Source organism: Dromaius novaehollandiae, chromosome 6 (genome assembly GCF_036370855.1).
Source record: "Dromaius novaehollandiae isolate bDroNov1 chromosome 6, bDroNov1.hap1, whole genome shotgun sequence".
NCBI lineage: Eukaryota > Metazoa > Chordata > Aves > Casuariiformes > Dromaiidae > Dromaius > Dromaius novaehollandiae.
Genome location: NC_088103.1, coordinates 35,672,835 through 35,691,082, shown reverse-complemented (window position 1 = coordinate 35,691,082; position 18,248 = coordinate 35,672,835). Strand labels below are relative to the sequence as shown.

General features: G+C 41.4%; 1 pseudogene; it reads right to left on the bottom strand.

Annotated features, from left to right (window-relative positions):
- Positions 1 to 9,588, bottom strand: part of LOC112993669 (tigger transposable element-derived protein 1-like) — a 66,895-nt pseudogene extending 57,307 nt beyond the window's left edge.
- Between the last annotated feature and the right edge of the window lie 8,660 nt (positions 9,589 to 18,248).

Here is an 18,248-nt window from a genome sequence, read left to right as displayed (position 1 = left end):
CCAGGCACTTTTCGCATTTTCTCCCCTTCTGTCTTTGATCTGACAGGTGGTTGTTCATTTATTATTCTGATGCTCTGCATCCTGGTTGTAAACAATCATCTGTTAAGTCAAAAAACACTTGGCTGCAAAACTCTGTAGGGTTTAGTTCAAAAGAGAAAGTTTATCAAACGTATATTATGTATAATCTGTTTTTCTCTAGAAATCTGAAAGATACTCCAAAATTGAACCATTTCTAATCCTGAGTTTGAGTCCCTTTCTATCCTGTCAGGGTGGCCCAACCAGCTTAAATCTCTTTCCTTGAGTAGACTTAGAGTGATTCAGCTGAGCAACACTCAGAAAATGCGAGGTCAACTTCCTGCCCTCAGCAACTCAGCTACTCCTAATGCAACTGTGTGGGGTTCCTCTAAACTTATTCAAGAGCATCATCTGTGCCACAGATACAATATAACATCCAAGGATCACATTCAGGTTTGATACCAGTGGTATCCTTCTACACTGAAGCAGGTACCACAGCCTTGAACATCAAGAAAGTGAATTTAAATTCGTCTCCAGCTGATACTGACTCAGAAAAGTAAGTTTTCAATTCAACAGAGCATTCGGTTCTGTGCTTAAGTGTTTTCCTGACTCACAGCCTACAACCTAATACTTTTTTCTTTTTTGCTTTGTATAAAGTAAGTTGATGTTTTCTAGCCAGCAACTGCCTGGATGACATCATTCTCTCTCTCCTCCACTGATACATCTTCTTGCATTTATTTATTTCCTTTCCAAATATCCTGGCAATTCGCACTACGTGGCAACCTGTTTTGGCAGCATGATCAGATCAAGCAGGGATTGAATCTAACTGATCCTCTTTGCTCTAGGGTAGGTCATCCTTCCAGAGGTGAAGACGGATCACTGGAACAGTGTGGGGAAAGCACCACTTATATCTGTACTGTGTTCTTCTGGAAAGAGGACTACCTACCTGTAAGAAAGGGTTTCTGACTAGTAGATCTCAAAGCCATTGTCAAAGGAGGTCAATACCTGAGGTGGAAACTAGATACTGGAAAAAAAGTGATGCTGAGATGGGAAGAGCAGGGAGACCTCAAAAAATCCAGCCTAGTGTACTGTCTTCTAGATCACACTATCTCCACAATGAATATCAACTAGATGAATCTTTCATCATGGTTGCAGTCATGGGCAGAGGTCGGATTAGCAGTGCTATTGTTTCACTGCACAATGTTTTTGAATCAATATTTCCATTTCTCCATTTGCATTCCTATGTTATGCACAGGAGCAATGTCTCTTCAGTGGGCTCATTCCGGGATGACTCCTTCATCTCTACTACTTTTTGTGATTTCTCCTCCACCTTCCAGCAGCAGGTCTCAGGGGGAGGGGAAGGTGTCCCATCCTAGCTGCAGACAAACAGCTTCCAGGTGGCCCTAAATACTTGTGTTGTTTCTTCACCTGATGTATGACTTTGTCCAAATTCCTGTGCACTATAATTATACAGTGACTTTTCATGGAAATACAAATAAAGCAGCAACAATCGCCACAGCCTAATCAATATAGAATTTTTGGAGCTCTGTCAGAAATATTTCACCTACCAATAACTAGTATGTGATTCTGGACTAGTACATTTGGAGCCTATGTCTTTCCCACTTTCTTCTATAAGGAAGGATATCAGTGTAGCTCACCATGAAAACATGGGCAAGGCAAACTGCCTAACAGTACATTCAAAGAGCATGCGAGTTCAAAAAACTGTTCTGTGGAGGATTAATTTGTAAAGGAAAGTGTATTATAACCTTGGAAATCTGGCCAGCATATGGGCAGTAAGCTTCTAACTTCAAAGGCTTAGCTTCATCTTTACCTGTTCTCAATATGAGGAGAGTCAAACCCATCTTACAGAGAATTTTCTGCAGCTCTAGAGTCAAGGCAGATGCATTTTCAAATATTCCGTCTAGTAAGTATTCCCATTTTGTGAACCACTGGGTGACAGTATAGCTGTCCACATTTGGAGACATTTCTGTTTATTTAGCCTTTTTCAAAAGATGCTGCTTGACTGGCCAATGAAAAACTTCATATTCAAAGCGTATCTATATGCAAGATCATGAGCAACATTTCTCCCATGCCTCTTGGAAGAGCCGAACCAACATATTTCTATTGTCTTTCTAATCATCATGTTGTGGCTTGGTTTCGAGTGAGTTTTTTGCTTTTTTATTGTTACTTTGCTTTTTGAAATTGTTCTCTCTCTAAGCTGAGATTGTATTCAAGATCAGTAGCACTGGACTGAAATGGGCCCCTCTGATATTGGAGCTAACTGGCTCTTGTTTGGCTTTTTAAACCTTTCAGGAGTTGTTTTCACAGCATCATAATGACACACTCCTAAATATGAAACTCCTAATCTATTAGAAAATGTATTTCATAGGCTCTAGGTAATTAGCTGTGCATTTTGTTTATATATGACACCACACTTCAGCTACTATTTATTCTTTCTCTTCATATTGAGGCTGCAAAGTACATGCCTGGATCTTTTACTGGCTTCTAATAATCCAATATGAGTTAGAAATACATCTTTTTATTATTCTTCTGAATAGAACAATCCTGTTTTGAAGGACTTAGTATGAAGTTCAATACTGACTAAGCATTCAGAAGTCAGGATTCTTGGGGACCATGACAATGCCATTTATTGCACAAATATAACATCACTACTTACTTGTTTATCAAGTTAGCATGCAGCATAAATAGATAGTAATATATGTGTACATATATATCTATAATTACCTATGAGACAATTGCTGCATTTACAGCTGAGATGCTTAGCTCTTGAATGATGCAGTCATCATAAAGTTGTATCAAACCAGAAGGCAAGTTCTTATCCAGCTGAAACAGGAAAGGGTTTGCTTTGCATCCAGCTATCTGATGGGGTTTGGTCAGATACCATGACGTCCAAAAATGAGTTTTTTGAGGAGCAAAAAAGAAATAAAATTGTGATAGTTGTCACAGTTTCCTGGCACACCATATAAACCAGGCGCATAGGAGTTAATCTCTGAGAGAATCTGATCTACTATTGACAAACACCATTTAATTCTTTCTAGGGTCATTCCTGTGGATCTCTACTACAGGATTTATCTTTGCTTTGGAAATTTGGATGCCTAGATTCTTCTACAGTTGAGCTGTCACTCAGAGGTGATGCTGTGCTATTGATCTGACACCAGAAAGCCACTGGCAGCAGTGATCATGTGTCTGGCAGTTCTGCCTGACATGAGAAACTTGGCCCAAAGGACTGAACATCTTGTCATGTGATGCTACCCTAATGCCAGCAGCAAAGTTTGCTGTAGCATTTACCATTATTCCTTCTCACTGTCCTCTTTGTTTTAGGATGTCAGGGCTGGCCCATAACTACAGGTGGGATTCCACTACAATGAGTACTTCAGAGATCGTTTTAATTTCTTAGCTATCAAGTAGTTGAATCCTTTTTAGATCTTAATGGTCAATATTGAAGAATTAAGTCATTTCAGAAAGCCATTTTGTCATCTTAGAAAGTCCATTAGAATGCTGAAGTTTGCATTTGGAAGACTTAGCATTTCTGATGAATACCACCTTCCTCTTAAGAACACCTAAGGAGCTCCTTGCCTAAGGGTTTCCTTGGGAAGCCTGCCATTTCTCTGCCTGCTGTTCTCCATTGTTGGAAAAGCATATTCAGTGTCTTTTGTATCATTTTCTTTCTTTCTGAGTTCTTTTTAGAAAAGGATGTTGGTTAATATTTCCAGTAACAAGTGTTGTTCCTCAAGTAACACCAGTAGTGATAAATCCATGCACTACCCATGAATTCAAGTAGAAGATAATTTAGCAGAGGCAGAATGATGGTTTCTCTTCTCTAGTCTGGTGGTCTGTTTTTTCCTTCCTTACTAACAAGGGATTAACTCTGTTTAGCTAATTCAGTTCCTCTTGATTTGTGCTGATTCTTGAGGTCAGATTCTGGCAAAGCCTTTTGACAGCTGTGATCACTAATCAGAGAGAGCAAAGCTGCAATGCATACTAGTAATTCATTAGGAAAGAAGATAAATCTCTTCCTTTTAGTGCTATGTTTTGCCCTTTTGCTCTGTATTCCACATGAATCATAAAGGAATTAATGGAAGGGATATTAACAGGCACAGGCACTTCCTTGCAGGATGGCAAGGTCACCTGGACGGTAAATGGAATGGGTTTGGTTAGTGTCACTGAGAATTAGCCTAACGAACATCAGCAGTAGCCATTAATAGGAAAAGGTGTTTATTGCATTTAAGAAGACTTTGCTTAACCTGTATGTGGGTGGATTTCTTAGGTCAGAGCCTTATGTACTTCTGAAGCTTGAAATGACTGTTAGATTATTTGCTACACCTCCTTGGGTTTTTAAGCAAACTTCCCAAATAGGCTTTTTTGCTGGAGGCTTGAGACTAATGCCTTGTTGCAGAGTACTGGATATTAGGACAGTAAATGTTGGAATGGAGTGCTATGACTGTGGTACCCTTTATTGCCAGCTGCTGTATCCTAATATTCAGAAATCTTTCCAGATTTATTGTCTACTTAGTCAGGGCTTGCAATGCTGCACTTACTGTGTAGTCAGAGCTGTTATGATCAGAGGCACCTGGTCCTTAACATACCCACTGGCTGCAAAGCAAAGCAACAGTTAGCTTCCAGTATCATAGATTTGACCTGCAGGTAGGCTGGTCTCTTAGGAAGAGTTGGGCCTAGCCAACTTGGTTGTCTTCCATCTCATGTGACAATGATGGGTATTTGCTGATAGTTAAGAGGCAACAGGTATCCTACTGCTGAGCAGATAAGGCGTCTACATGGCACAAGGCTGTGCTATGGAGAGATATCCTAGAAATCTCTTCTGACCACATCGTGCAGGGCTGTACTAGGTTCCCTGAAGCAATGTACCATCACAAGCTTCCTGCTTCTCGTTCTGACCCTGACTCAGGTATTTTCACAGGCCTTGCAGGTACACCCGATGTCTTTTCCTTTCCCTGCTTTCCCTGTTGAAAGAATTTGAACTCTCAGGTGGATAATTTGCAGAGTTCAGTTTCATCAGAGAAGGAATCCTCTTCTGTAACTTTGCTGCAGGCAGCCATATAACCACAGTGGTGCTTTGAAGGCATGAAGCTGAAGGTCTGAAGGCATAAAATGAAAGCCTTGATGTGGAGAGTAGCCTTCAGTTCATAGACTGATGAATTATCCCTGAGCTGTTGTTGACCAAAAGGACATCAAATGATGATGGGATGGACTAGAGATGAAATCAATCCAGAAATGAAAGTCAAGCCATTGTGCACTGAAGAGTAGTCATGAAAACCCGATGTTCCCCCACAGATCTCAGAGAGAAGTTTAAAAATATTTCCTCATTTTCATATTAAAAAAAAGGGGAATATTAAATATCACTGAATGGAAGGAGTAGTAGACATTTCTTCTGATGCTTACTTTTACTGTGTTCCTGGCCAGAATCTTCAACATGTAAAATGTCTCACAAAAATACAGAGATATTAGGCGATATTACATCTGCACTCCAATTAACACCAATGCTTTCTCTTTTTGCTAACTAACTGTCCAAAAAATTGATTTCACTGCTTTCAAAACTTTTAGCAAACTTGGATGATCTGTCAAAGAGATGTATGAGCCATTAAAATCCACAATAATTAAAAAGTTGGGTCCCCACTCCAGCCCTCAGCCATTGATTTCCAAGGAAAGAACATTTCAGTGGTGATGTAAACCCCAATAAATCACCAGACTTCAGAGGAGAAAAATTTAGCTCCTCCCCAGTAATCAGATATAATAGAGCTTTATTAAGAGAAAGGGGGGGAAAAAAGGAAGACTAAATGACTGTAAATTTGGATTGTGTTTTTATAACCATTTAGGATTGAAGTCAAGTATAATTTGACATTTTATTGATACTTCCAGTATTTAAAGCTGACAAGTACTACATTAAATTTTACCATGCAAATCTGACATGACAATAAAAAGCCTCTTGCACTTTGCCTAGGAACTGATGTAATAAAATACAAGTAGAAATGCCATGCAAGAAACGGATTCGTCTACTTTTTTCCACTAATCTTTGCAAGCTCTCCAAAACTTTTTCAGTTACCTGAAACAGCCTTTGCTACTTTTTCTTTCCTATTTCCTCTCCATGCCAGAGATTTTACTTAAAAAAACAATGATGAAGACAGCTAATGCTTGTTGCTTAGTTTATTTTTCTTTTCAGTAGCTGTTGTATGTGTCCTGACGCACACTGAAATTACAGGGCTCCCCCCATCTCATGTTTTGTGGCTCTTCCCTGAGATGACTGCAAAGATGTCATCCGTGTTTAAGTACTGGTTATATCCTCCCATATCTTTCTCTTTTATAACATGCTGATTCTCCTAGGTAGGAGGAAGTCCCCTTTAAACTCACAGAATTGTCCTCATTCAATTAACCTCTTAACATTTAACACCTGTTTTCTCTGCATATACTGTATATGTTTTTCTCATTTCCAAGGATCAACAAGACATATACACTTGCTCAGTCCCCTGCTGTTACATGACCTGAAGGTGTAGCCAATACCTGTGGCCTGTCTTATTTTCTCCTGTGCTGCAGTTTATGTTTCATGGCTTTTTTAATTTCACGAAAAGGCTTCAGCTTGTTATGAGAGATTTCTGTGTGTATTTTCTTTTGTTGTTTCTTAAGTAGGTGGTTTCTGTGGGCCATTCTGTACCAATGACTTTTCCAAAGATAGTCAGCCTTCTTAAACTTGTAAACCATTCACAAATATCTTCAGTTTGCAAGTGTCCCATGAAACACCCTCCAAAGATCTGAACAGAGAGTGGCAGTTCTATAGCAGAACTTGGTAACAGGAGGCCTCTGATGGGTTTTCCAGGCCGAGTTTACTGCTGATAACCAGAAACAGTCAGGTTGAATAGATGCCTCACTTCTTCTCATAACCAGATTCAGCTAGCTCAGTATTCCTTACTCTAACACAGACTCTTCGGCAGTCACGTGACATCAGTCAGCCATGGGATCTACATTTGCAGTCATTAATTGGCATGAACTGGCCATTTCTTGTCTACCTGTGGATGCGCCCAGTACCATGTGGGACCTGCCAGACCTTCGCTCCTGTAATGTTTTTACTTACATTAGTGCCAATAGTTAGTCAAAATGATATCTGTGACCCTACATTAATAGCTTGACGTACTTTTCGTTACCTCCATAAACTTCCATAGGAGTCACTCGTACTCTTAAATTGAGATTTTCCAGACTCTTTGGGCTAATGGCTTTCTGTTCATAATACATGTACTCAGCAACATGGGGATTGGAGATTGTCTTTAGATAAGACGAGGACTGTCTTATCTAAAACCTATCCACCTAGCATGGAAATGACTGGTGATGATGTCTTCTGACTGAAATGAGAGCTGAACTAGCCTATCCAGGTTTTTTTCCTAGTTATTTCTCTATACAAGGAAGCCCACCTCTCTGCAGGCCTGGACATTTAAAAGGGTTTGTTCTTGTATTAATTTTGCTCTGATGCTGGCATTTTGTAGCTGAAACAAAGAGATGCACTAGTCTGAAACAGTGAACATGGGTGGCACGTAACAAAGAGTTAGGAGAAAGAAGTTCAGCATTTAAATGTGAGTTAAAAGAAAATCTTCTGGGGTGGCTGCAGCCCAGTCATATACCATACTGTGTATCCAGTTCCCCATCCATAATACAGCGATGATGGTATGCTTGCTGTTCTTTGTAATATGCTTCCATGCCATCTGTAGAGTTCTTCCAGTGTTTTACAAAGAAGAATCTCTCTGCTGCACTTTACTACAGAGAAGCCAAGTTGCCATGGGGTTAAAGAACAGATATTTGTTAACAGAACAGGTTTGTCTTCCACAGGATCAAAAAATGAGTGAATAAATGAATAATGCACCATACCTTTGACAATACAGATATCTCCTTAAGAAACAAATATCAGATGAAAGTATAAAGTTGCTAGGAGTTTAAAGACCCAGGAGATCAAAAGGTCAAATGCAATACAAAACTGAACGGCTTAAAATACTAAGTCTGTTGAATGAAGATATTCCTTCTCTGATATCGCACCAAATGGTATTTCATTAAATGCCTTTGAAGAGGAAAGGAAGACTTCTTAAAAGATATAGAGAAATAAAGCTGACAATAGGACTGATGTGTCCAGGGAAAGACAGATTTTTTATTATTATTTATTTAAAAAGAAGTATTGCATGAATATCTGGAATAAACTTCTAGAGAGCAAGGTTCACAAACAGACATCAAAGGAACATAATGAGGTTCAGCAAAGGCCACTTCTGTCCCTAAACCACTGTTTATCTGTGTTACAGAGCTGTTACGAAAATGACATTTCCATACAACAGTGCGATCTGTTTAACAGACTTTTACTGCACTGGAAAATCTTTCAGTTGTTCATTAGATGCTGGAGAGCTTCTGACTAGCAGATCAATGTATCATTTTCTCCATCATTTTCCATCCTAAGGCTCTCACTGCTGATGTGGCTGGAAAGATAAAAAAATTTTAATCCTGGTCTTAAAGCACTAGAATGGGATTCTGAGGGCTTTTAAGTCATTCTTCCAGAGCCAGAGCAAGGTATTTGGACATCTGAAAGTCAGACCCAGCTTCTGGGAAGGATCCATCACCCCAAGGCCATTTGGTGGGGCATGACTACACCGGCTGGGGGGACGGCCACCGCCTGCCTTCTTCCCTCCCTCCTTTCCTTCCTGCCTTCCTCTCCCCTCCCACCCAGCCCTTCCTCTCTCCACCTGGTGCCGCCTCCGCCTGGTGCCGCCTCCGCCTGGTGCCGCCTTCACCTGGTGCCACCACCGTCGAGCAGCAGGAGCAGGAACATGGTGAAAGCGGAGGAGGGCCTCAGCCTGGAACCACAGCACGAGCTCAGATTCAAAGAGCCTTTCACAGATGTTGTCACCATAAACCTGAAGCTCAGCAATCCTACAGACAGAAATGTGTGCTTCAAAGTTAAGACCACAGCACCATGTAGATACTGTGTAAGACCTAACAGTGCAATTATCGATGCAGGAACATCAATTAATGTTTCTGTGATGCTACAGCCTTTTGACTATGATCCTAATGAGAAAAGTAAACGCAAGTTTATGGTTTAAAAAAAAAAAAGAAAAAAAAAAGAAAGAAAAAAAAAAAGAAACAGTCTATGCTTGCTCCAGCTGATACTTCAGATATGGAAGCAGTATGGAAAGAGGCAAAACCAGAAGAACTCATGCATTCGAAACTTAGGTGTGTGTTTGAGCTACCAACGGAAAATGATACGCTTTATGACATAGAAATGAGATTGTATCTACAACTGCAACAAAGACAGATTCTTCTGTAATGTCTAAATCAATAAGTCCCTCTTTTGAGGCACCCAGTTCCAGCTGTAATTACTGCATGCGTGTCATTAAAATTTAATTATTTAATTTGTTTTGATTTGGCTCTGAACTTTTCTGCAGGAACCTAGGGTCAGGCCCTGTTATGGTGGCTGACAAGCCTAATTTCCATAACAGTTTGGCAACCCAGGTGGGACCCTAGGCGACCACTGTCAGGGCCTCTCATCTCCAAATGATCATCTGGCGCCATCGGGTGAGTTCACCTGAGATCTTTTGGCAATGAGAGGCACCGAAAAGGTGAGTCTTAAATTCCCACCTAAATTCTAAATTCTGGTCTGGTAACAGTGCACTGTAAGGGGTACGCGGGCTGGCCACCATAAGGCATACCAGGGGATGGGTGCGAGTCCCATCCCCAGGGTTTGAGTGGGTTTTAAGTCACAGCTCGGTCCGGCTGGAAAGGGGAGTGCGCAGCCTGATCAGCATAAGGTGCGCTGCAGGACTGTAAGACAGAAGCCTAGAGTCACTGTGACTGGTGTGAGTGTGAGCAGCACTGTGTGTGCGAGTGCGTATAGCCTGGGAACCGACGGGGCGCCCGTCGGCTGTTGAAGCCGCCCGCTGCGACGGGACAGCAGTCCTAGCAGTTAAAGACTCAGGTGGTGTGAGTGCGGTTCCCAGAGAGTGAGAGAAAGAGAGTGTGTGATTAAAAAAATAAAATAAAATAAAATAAAGAAGAAAAAAGAAAAAGAAAAAGTTGGTCCAACTATGTCAGGAGGATTGCCCGTTCCTGACAAAGGAGGAAAACCCAGCCGAACCCAGCAAGGGACTTTTGATCAGCAGGCTAAATTGTCCCATGATTTCTTTTTTTTCACCAAAATGCAAAAGCGCTACAAAAAAACTTATCATATCACAAGGGACTAGGCCCAAAACATTATTCGAAGTTGCCCTGATTGCCAAAATGTATCCCCGTTACCACCCTACTTAGGGACCAACCCTTGAGGCCTGCAACCCTGCAGTATTTGGCAGACAGATGTTACCCATTATCCCTTATTCGGAAAAATGAAATATGTCCATGTCTCTGTAGATACCTTTTCCCATTACGTTGTCACTACTGCCCATGGCTGTGATGTATGTCATCACTGGCTTGCCTGTTTCACCACAGTGGGGGTTCCCACTCAAATTAAAACTGACAATGGTCCCGCATACGCTGCACAACGAACGCGGGCATTTCTCCAAACCTGGGGGGTCACTCATGTGACCGGAATTCGCTATTCCCCAACTGGCCAGGCAATAGTGGAATGTACCCATCGTACTCTCAAAAACATGCTTGAAAAACAAAAAAGGGGGAATAGCCCCGGTGCCTCCCCACAAGAGCAGCTATGGAAAGCCTTATATGTTCTCAACCTCTTAAACCATTATACGGACCAAAGTTCAGTTAATAAGCATTTCTCATGCCCTGTGTGGTGAGCACAGCCTTGGGTTCACTACAAGAACCTGGAAACGGGTCAATGGAGTGAACCAGTAGACTTAATAACATGGGGGAAAGGTTATGCTTGTGTCTCCACAGGTAATGGGCCTCGTTGGATGCCTGCACAGCTGATTCGACCTGTTGACGCATCCCTCAAAACACCAAATGAGGACTGAGAGCCTGTTAAGATGAGCCCATGTCGGGACATTTTCTGGCAATACCTGCCTGCCTCATGCAGGGTCAATATGTAGTCATAAAAGCTTACAGCGACTACATGACCTTACTAATAAGCTGTAGATAGAATCAGAGTGGAACCCTTTTGAGGGATAGGACTGGACGTTAGGTTTGGGGTCGTGGGTTAAGAAGGCATTGGCGTGTGGACTGGTAATCTTGCTAAGATTTCTAGCCCTTGCTATCTGTCTCCCCTGCTTAATAAGCCTTATGCAGAGAATGACTCAAAGGGCTTTGCATGAAGTACTTGTTGTACAAATACACACTGCACTGGCAATATTTAGTTTAGAAAATAAAAAAGGGGGAGATGTAGGGGCAGACAGCAAGGAATTGGACAAGATAGAGTTAAGGAGCCGAAAGCCTTGGGAGGAATAAACAGCAGTATGTAGATAAGGTAGTAGCCGCACGGAATAAGAAGGAGTGATGATAGGAACTTGACCTTTGGGAAAGTACCGATCTGGGCTAGAGCTTATATAAAGGGCTTGCTTGCTTGAATAAAGTTGATTCTGATCCAGCACATCGGAGTCCGTGAATCAGACCGCCACAGTTTAAGGTTCAGTGATTAACCCATGCAATTTTAATTTTGAGTGGGGAATTGGAATCCAGAGCTTCAATGTGTTGTTCTAGCTGAATCTGAGCACTGAGACTTTACTCTTGAGATCTAGTTACACTGGTAGTAAGCTCGTTAGAAACCAAGAAAAATATTCTTTATTTTGTTTCCCCTGAAGTATAGTAACATTCTTCACTGCCATCCCAAAACAATGGTACATATCACTATGTGCGGTTCTGCTGTTACCCTTTTTCACACCAGGAATGGCTGCATTTCATGGACATTGAGGATACCGTGCAAGTCATAAGAGGCATCATTTCAAAAGTATCTGTAAAAATTTGATTTTCAGTGAGCTCTACCTTAAAGCACTTAAGGAGCTTCTGCAAAAAATAGTTTCAATAAAAAAGGAGTTTTGAATTCCACAGAACTTAGTTATCCCTCTTCCCCCAAATGTGAAAATAACAGTGATGCTGTTGTTTTTGGTGGGGAGGGGTGATAGCCATGCCTAATAAACGCCTGGAGAAATAAAATACGGCTATGTTACAGGACAGCTGAAAGCATAAAGAAAGTGCACATCAACTTGCAAATTTCAGTCATGATTGTAAAACATCCCACTAAAATGAGCACTACGGTAGATGTAGTAAAAATATAGTATGTATTGATTCCTCATTTTCATCCCCCTTAGCATCCACAGAGTGTCTCCAGCAGTAGTGACGTATGTGAAGGTACCTGAGTAGGAAAACTATCTAAAGTTAGGTGGTCTACTGAGCCATTCCACTTCTGAGATCCGTCACCTCTGCTTATTCCTCATTCTAGAGAAAGCCATATAAAAATAGCATGTTGCTTTTCAATTCACCATTAGGCATTGCAATATTAAAATCATCTTTGGTGGGGAGATTTTGCATCATCGCGGAAGCTGTTAAAACATGGTGCATGGACTGAGAAATTGATCTGGGAATGTTTTTCATTGTTATTAATGCAGTTATACGGAGAGGCCAAATTCAGAAAGGGCATGAAGCAACTCTCCCCTAGACATTAAAAAGATGGGAATCAGAAACTGTAATACTTTTCATTACATGATTGTTGTCTGTCTGACTTACATTCAATAAATCAAGGCAAATCCTACTGAGGCATACATAATGCTTTCAGCAACAGATGCAGACAAGTGCATTAATAAATCATGACCATCATTAGAATTCTTAAACCAATATTTTGCTGCCAGACATGCTGTTTATTACAATCTCATAATTTTTTGCGTATTTATTTATTCAGATTGTACTAATCTTTGCATAAGACATTAATTAATCAAATGGCTCTACCAGATTAGTTTACAAAGGTCACTAACAACACAGTTAGGCTCTGGAACAAACAGTTGACACTCTGACATGCAAAATGAGTGTCAGGGCTCTGGAGACAGTAATAATAAGAGTTAATTGTGAAATGTTGTATTTTGGCATTTGAGAGTCAAGTTCAAGCAGACCTGGTGTCTGAATTGAGTAATAGTGGGGGTTTGGGTGATAGGAATGGAAAGAGTAGACTTTAGAGTAAATGCATTTGAAAACAAGACTTCTGTAGTCTGTAAACCTATTCCTGTGTCCACCATCCTGGCTACTGACAAATGACTGGAAGAAGAAATCTACTAAGCTGGTTCACCAGCACAGAACTTCTTGCCACAACAGTAATGAATTTAATTTCACGGTCCACCATGGGACATCTTCAGAGCTTCCATAGGGAAGTAAAGGACCATAGTTACTGGCACTTGCTCTTCTGCATAAGTGACCTGAGAGTGATAAAACCAGCTGCATCCTGCAACTCCTATGCACAACCAGAGACTAGAGAAGAACGAGCAGAGCTGATGCATCTTAGAGCCCACAAGGGAAATAAGGACTAAACTGTGACTCTTACTCTAGTGCATAAACCATCTAGTTTTTGTCTGTGTATGTTTTGGTCCTGCAGAAGCATTCTCAGACATTCCTATTGTCCTTAACAGACACAAACCCCAGAACAAGTAGGCCAGTACCAGTGTTTTCCCATTTCTTCTCTTATAACAAACAAGACCAAATTACAGTGCCTTGGACACTATCAACTGTACTAAAATGAAACTGGGAGACAGGATGGATCCTGTGAGAACCCAGCATGTTCTGCAGAAGAAGACATGCTTAAAATGAGTGAAGGTAAGAAGCTAACTTCAGCTTACTCTAGGTACCACTGCTGATTAGGGCTCCAGGGGCTCCAGAAGAAAGACAACACGAGAAAAGAGGGTTTCTACCACATAAGTGCAGTTCATGGCCTGCAATGCTCTTTTCTTCTAACACTTATTTTAAACCTTACCTAAATATCTATTTATATGACAAGGGTGTAAGCATTCCATTTATCTGGTGATTATGCAGCAAAGGATTACTTAGCACAACAGACTTAGGGGCTGTTACAGTCTATCAGGCAAATGTAAATTTAGCCCAATGTTGAAGAATGCATTATTTACTTGGTTGACATTAGCAGCTTGATGAAGCTGCTTTGGGAGCTGCTACAAGACACCAATATGATCCAGAGTGGCAGAAATGCTACCAAATGGAGCCCTGACATGATGCTTCGTAACAGCTGTGTGGAGTCAGCTCATGGCTTGGAATCAAGACGACGCACGGATAGGAAGCAGGTGCACGGATGTACGGATAGGAAGCAGGTGCAGGTTTTCCTATGAGAGCTCACAAGCCATTCTGCTGCATGGCATTCTTGTTTCCTCTTTAAGACTAACTGAAGCTGTGGCATGAATGGAAAGCTAAATAGGCTGTGATGGGAGCAAAAAGATCCTTTCCAATAACCAAGCTGTGTTTCTTTCATAATTGACCAAAGAGCCAGCTTTTCAGAAGGGCTCAACCCAGAAGGAAAAGGGCAACTGTGAGGATGTTAGGTATGAATTGAGATTCCTTCAGATAGTCTTTCTCTCCTTAGTTTAGGTTCAGCAAGTGACGAGAGAAACCAACAAACCAAATGTACAGAGGAAAGCAATGTTACAGTCTCTCCCTTCTTGCTTCCCACTTCCCACTTCCACCTTTCTGCTGCAGCTGAATACAAGATCCCCCTTATTTCTTCTGTCTCTCTGCCTCACCTATGATACAGCATATTCAGGGCAAGGATTTTTGGTGTGCATCACCAATTTAGATACTCCAGCAGACAATAAAAGCACTTTTCCTGGTGAATCCAATGACCAAGATGGCCATCGTGGTACCAGGTGGCCTGTCAGCATCAGTCATGTGCACTAGGAACATGTGGGGACCTCAGTGCAAAGGGAAAATCCTGTTTCTGAGTCTTCATCATTAATCATTCTCATTCTCCATGGCTTTTTATGGCATAACCTCTGCATTAGGTCACTCTGCAGGGCTTTCTGGCTTTCTTACTAAGCCATGGTTGTGTTTCCCATCAAAATACTCTGTAACGAAGTATAGCTGCTTCCATGTGGTTCTGATTGTACTGAAAGCCTGATCATATCCATCTTCTTCCTTCCCTCACATCAGGAGTGCATTACTAGCAACATCCAGCTCCACAACACCCAGAACTTAGACACTTCTCTCTTCCAGCTCTTGTGCAGCTGTAGCCAATTCAGGGAGAAGTAAGGGAAACTAAGTGTTCTGAGGATCATACATCTGACTGCTAGCAGGTAGACTAGCACACACAAAGCCAAACTCAGACAAAGGTAAATCCTGAGTCAAACCTTTGCCAAAAAGTTCATGATACTAGCTTAGAAGTCAGAAGACTTTAAAAAGTCATATTGTGATCTTTTTACTTGTTTTCTGGTGTTGTTCATGGGAAAACGAAGGAGCGGAGAGGAAGTTTAGAATTTTTCAGTTTTTTTCCTGAAATATTAGAAAGGAGAGAGAGAATGTGAGTCAAAGTCAGAGTGTATCACAAAATCAGACAAGTCCATGATCCTGAGCTTTCAGGGGAAAAAAAAAAAAAAAAAAAAAAAAAAAAAGCTTGCAAAGCATATCTTACATTGCAAAGGCGGCAGTACTGTTTGACAATACAGGGAGCAAGTTCGATATTAAGCACGTTGGGTAGCAGGAAATGTGAGTTGTCCACAGATGACATACACTTACCTGCGTTGGACTCATTTTCAGCATCACAGTGGACAGTCTGAACGTGGCCCTCAGCCTCTCTCTGCATCAGCTCTTCTTCCTCATGGCAGTGCTTTGAATTTCTTGGTAGCTGAGGGAATGGAGTTAGTGTAAGAGCTGTAGACAGCCTCTACAAATATTTCAACCTGTTTTAACTGTCTACAGAGCAAGAATCTTGCTTAGCACCGTGCATAGGCTATTTAGGCAAAGCAGTGGGCTTTCTGTATTTCGTTAGGGAAGGAAGCAGCAGAGGGTTACCGCGGCCAATTGCTGGTGTCAGACAGGGGAATACAGAGTCCCTGCCAGTAGAAAGGAGGCAGTCCTGACTGAAATGCAACTCTGAGGGACAAATTGCCTCCACGGAGGATGGCTGTGGAAAACGTGGCCCCTTCCCAGTCTAGGCACTAAATTTGCAGGACAGGCCATGGCCTGACAGCAGTTTTGCCTCTGCCCCTAGGTGGAACAAAAAGTGCAGATGATGTGGTCTCTTCTGCAGAGGTGCGGGATGTTTCCATATGGTGGTTGCGTATCATCCTTGGCGCAGGCTGTGATTTAAGCCACCACCAAGCTCTTTACCTGCTAACATGGGAAGTGCCAAAGAACAAGGAATTAACGTGGAGGTTTGCTCATTTATGTCCAAGGAGCAAGATGACTTTTTGCTTTTCTTTTTTTTCTTTTTCTCTCTAAACCCCTTTTTGCCTCTTGAATTTTCATTTTATTTTAGATAACTAAATAGTCAGTACAGAAATTTGATCAGAAGCCAGGTGATCTGACTGTGGCTGAATTTGGTCTGTGTGCAAAATGACCAAGAGAGCGAACAGGAGGCCTGAGGTCTAGTTTGGAGGACAAGTATTGTGTTTATATTTCTTTTATGAATTTCTACTCATTCTGATGCTAGGAGGTTGTGTCTCACAAACTGCCTTCTTATGTAATCATATTTATAGCTTTTTAAAAGACTTCTGAAACAATGGGAGCTATATTGTTTAACTTATATCGCTCCTAATGTGAGTGTCTTTATCCAAACATCTCTCTCTTTGTTTTAGCCTTGGATAAATGATGAGGTGATGAATGGTGAAAATCATCTGACTAAAGGAGATTACTCTAAGACCTGCCCTCATGTCTCATTTTAGATAAACAGGCCTGGCGTGAGTAGGCTTTTATTCATGGGCTAAATTCCTGTAGGCCCTGCCACAGACCAAGGCCACCCAGCCAGATGTGTCCCATAAACACATTTATTGCACAGAAAGGATGCTCTGCTCCCTGTAGAGTGTCTGAACCAAACATGTAAGGCAGGTAAAGAGAGTTTCATATCATTGCTATGGTGGATGAGTATATACTATCAGCAGAATGTGAATGTCTATCACTAAACCCACTGCAAAGATAGACGTTTTCTGTGGATCAAGTGACTTCCCACATGGAAATTACTTCAGTTTCAGCATTGAGGTGACAGGGACGAGGGGGAAGAAGAGGACTGAGTTTCCCTCGACTTTCAGTGCTCAGATGGATAATTCATATGAGACGCTAAAGTTGTAAATTATTATTCACTTGTTTTGTTTCTTACCTATTCTGCCCACATACTATGACGCAGTAAAGAATTTCCAGTACCCACAGAAACCTGAAGCGTGGTAAGAAATGAGATTTCTATAAGGCAATGTTTTCCTTGTGATTATGTAGTATATTAGCTCATGTACCCAGCTGAGGAAAAATATTGTTTAGCATATGGAGAAAACAAATAGGAGGGCAATTCTTAGCCTTAGGGCTGGAGGAGCTCTTAATTTCTTCCATTTCCTCAGTTCTTATTTATACTGGAGTCAGTTACGCTGCACAGTCATGGTTGGCTTGGGAGACCCAAATGTGGAGCGAAGGGCAGCAGGAAGAAATGAACTTTTTGATTGATGGGTGAAGAAGTGTTTCCATGTACATAGCATATTGAAAAAAGACTGTACTGAAAGAAACAGTGGTTCCTTCTCACCTCTTGGTGGCACCTGTCAAGTTTAGAAGAAATAGGAATTTTTTTACTGTCTGTTAGAAAGTAAGGTGACGTTGGAGGAGGGATGGATTTGCCCTTAAAACGTAAGCTTTCACCAAAGCAACTATTAGATTATATGTTCTTTCTCAAAATAAGAGAAAGAAAAAAAAATCTGTTCCCCCCCCTGCCAGTGTTGAACTGGTTTCATATTTAGCTTTTGAAAAAGAGAAAAGAAACTGGGGCAGATGGAGAGAAAGAATGAAAATTATTTCAGGGCAATTTTTTGATGTAGGCAATGCCATAAGAAAATTACATTTTTCATAGGGTAGATATGGGAGCAAGCAATTCCCTTTTCCTCCTCCCATCCAGATGGCTAAGTGGAAGGTGGCGAAATCAAGCTCCATCCTGTTCCTGAGCAGTCCTGCTGCTCTGCTGCCTGGGGAGGATAGAGGTTTTGGGGATATGCTTGTAATACTGTGAGCTTTGGTAACCTTCTTATAGAGTTTCTCACGCAGGCGATGGTGGATTCTAGCCATAAGTCCAGTCATTTTCAACCAGAAGGAGAAAGCTTCCCTTTATCAGG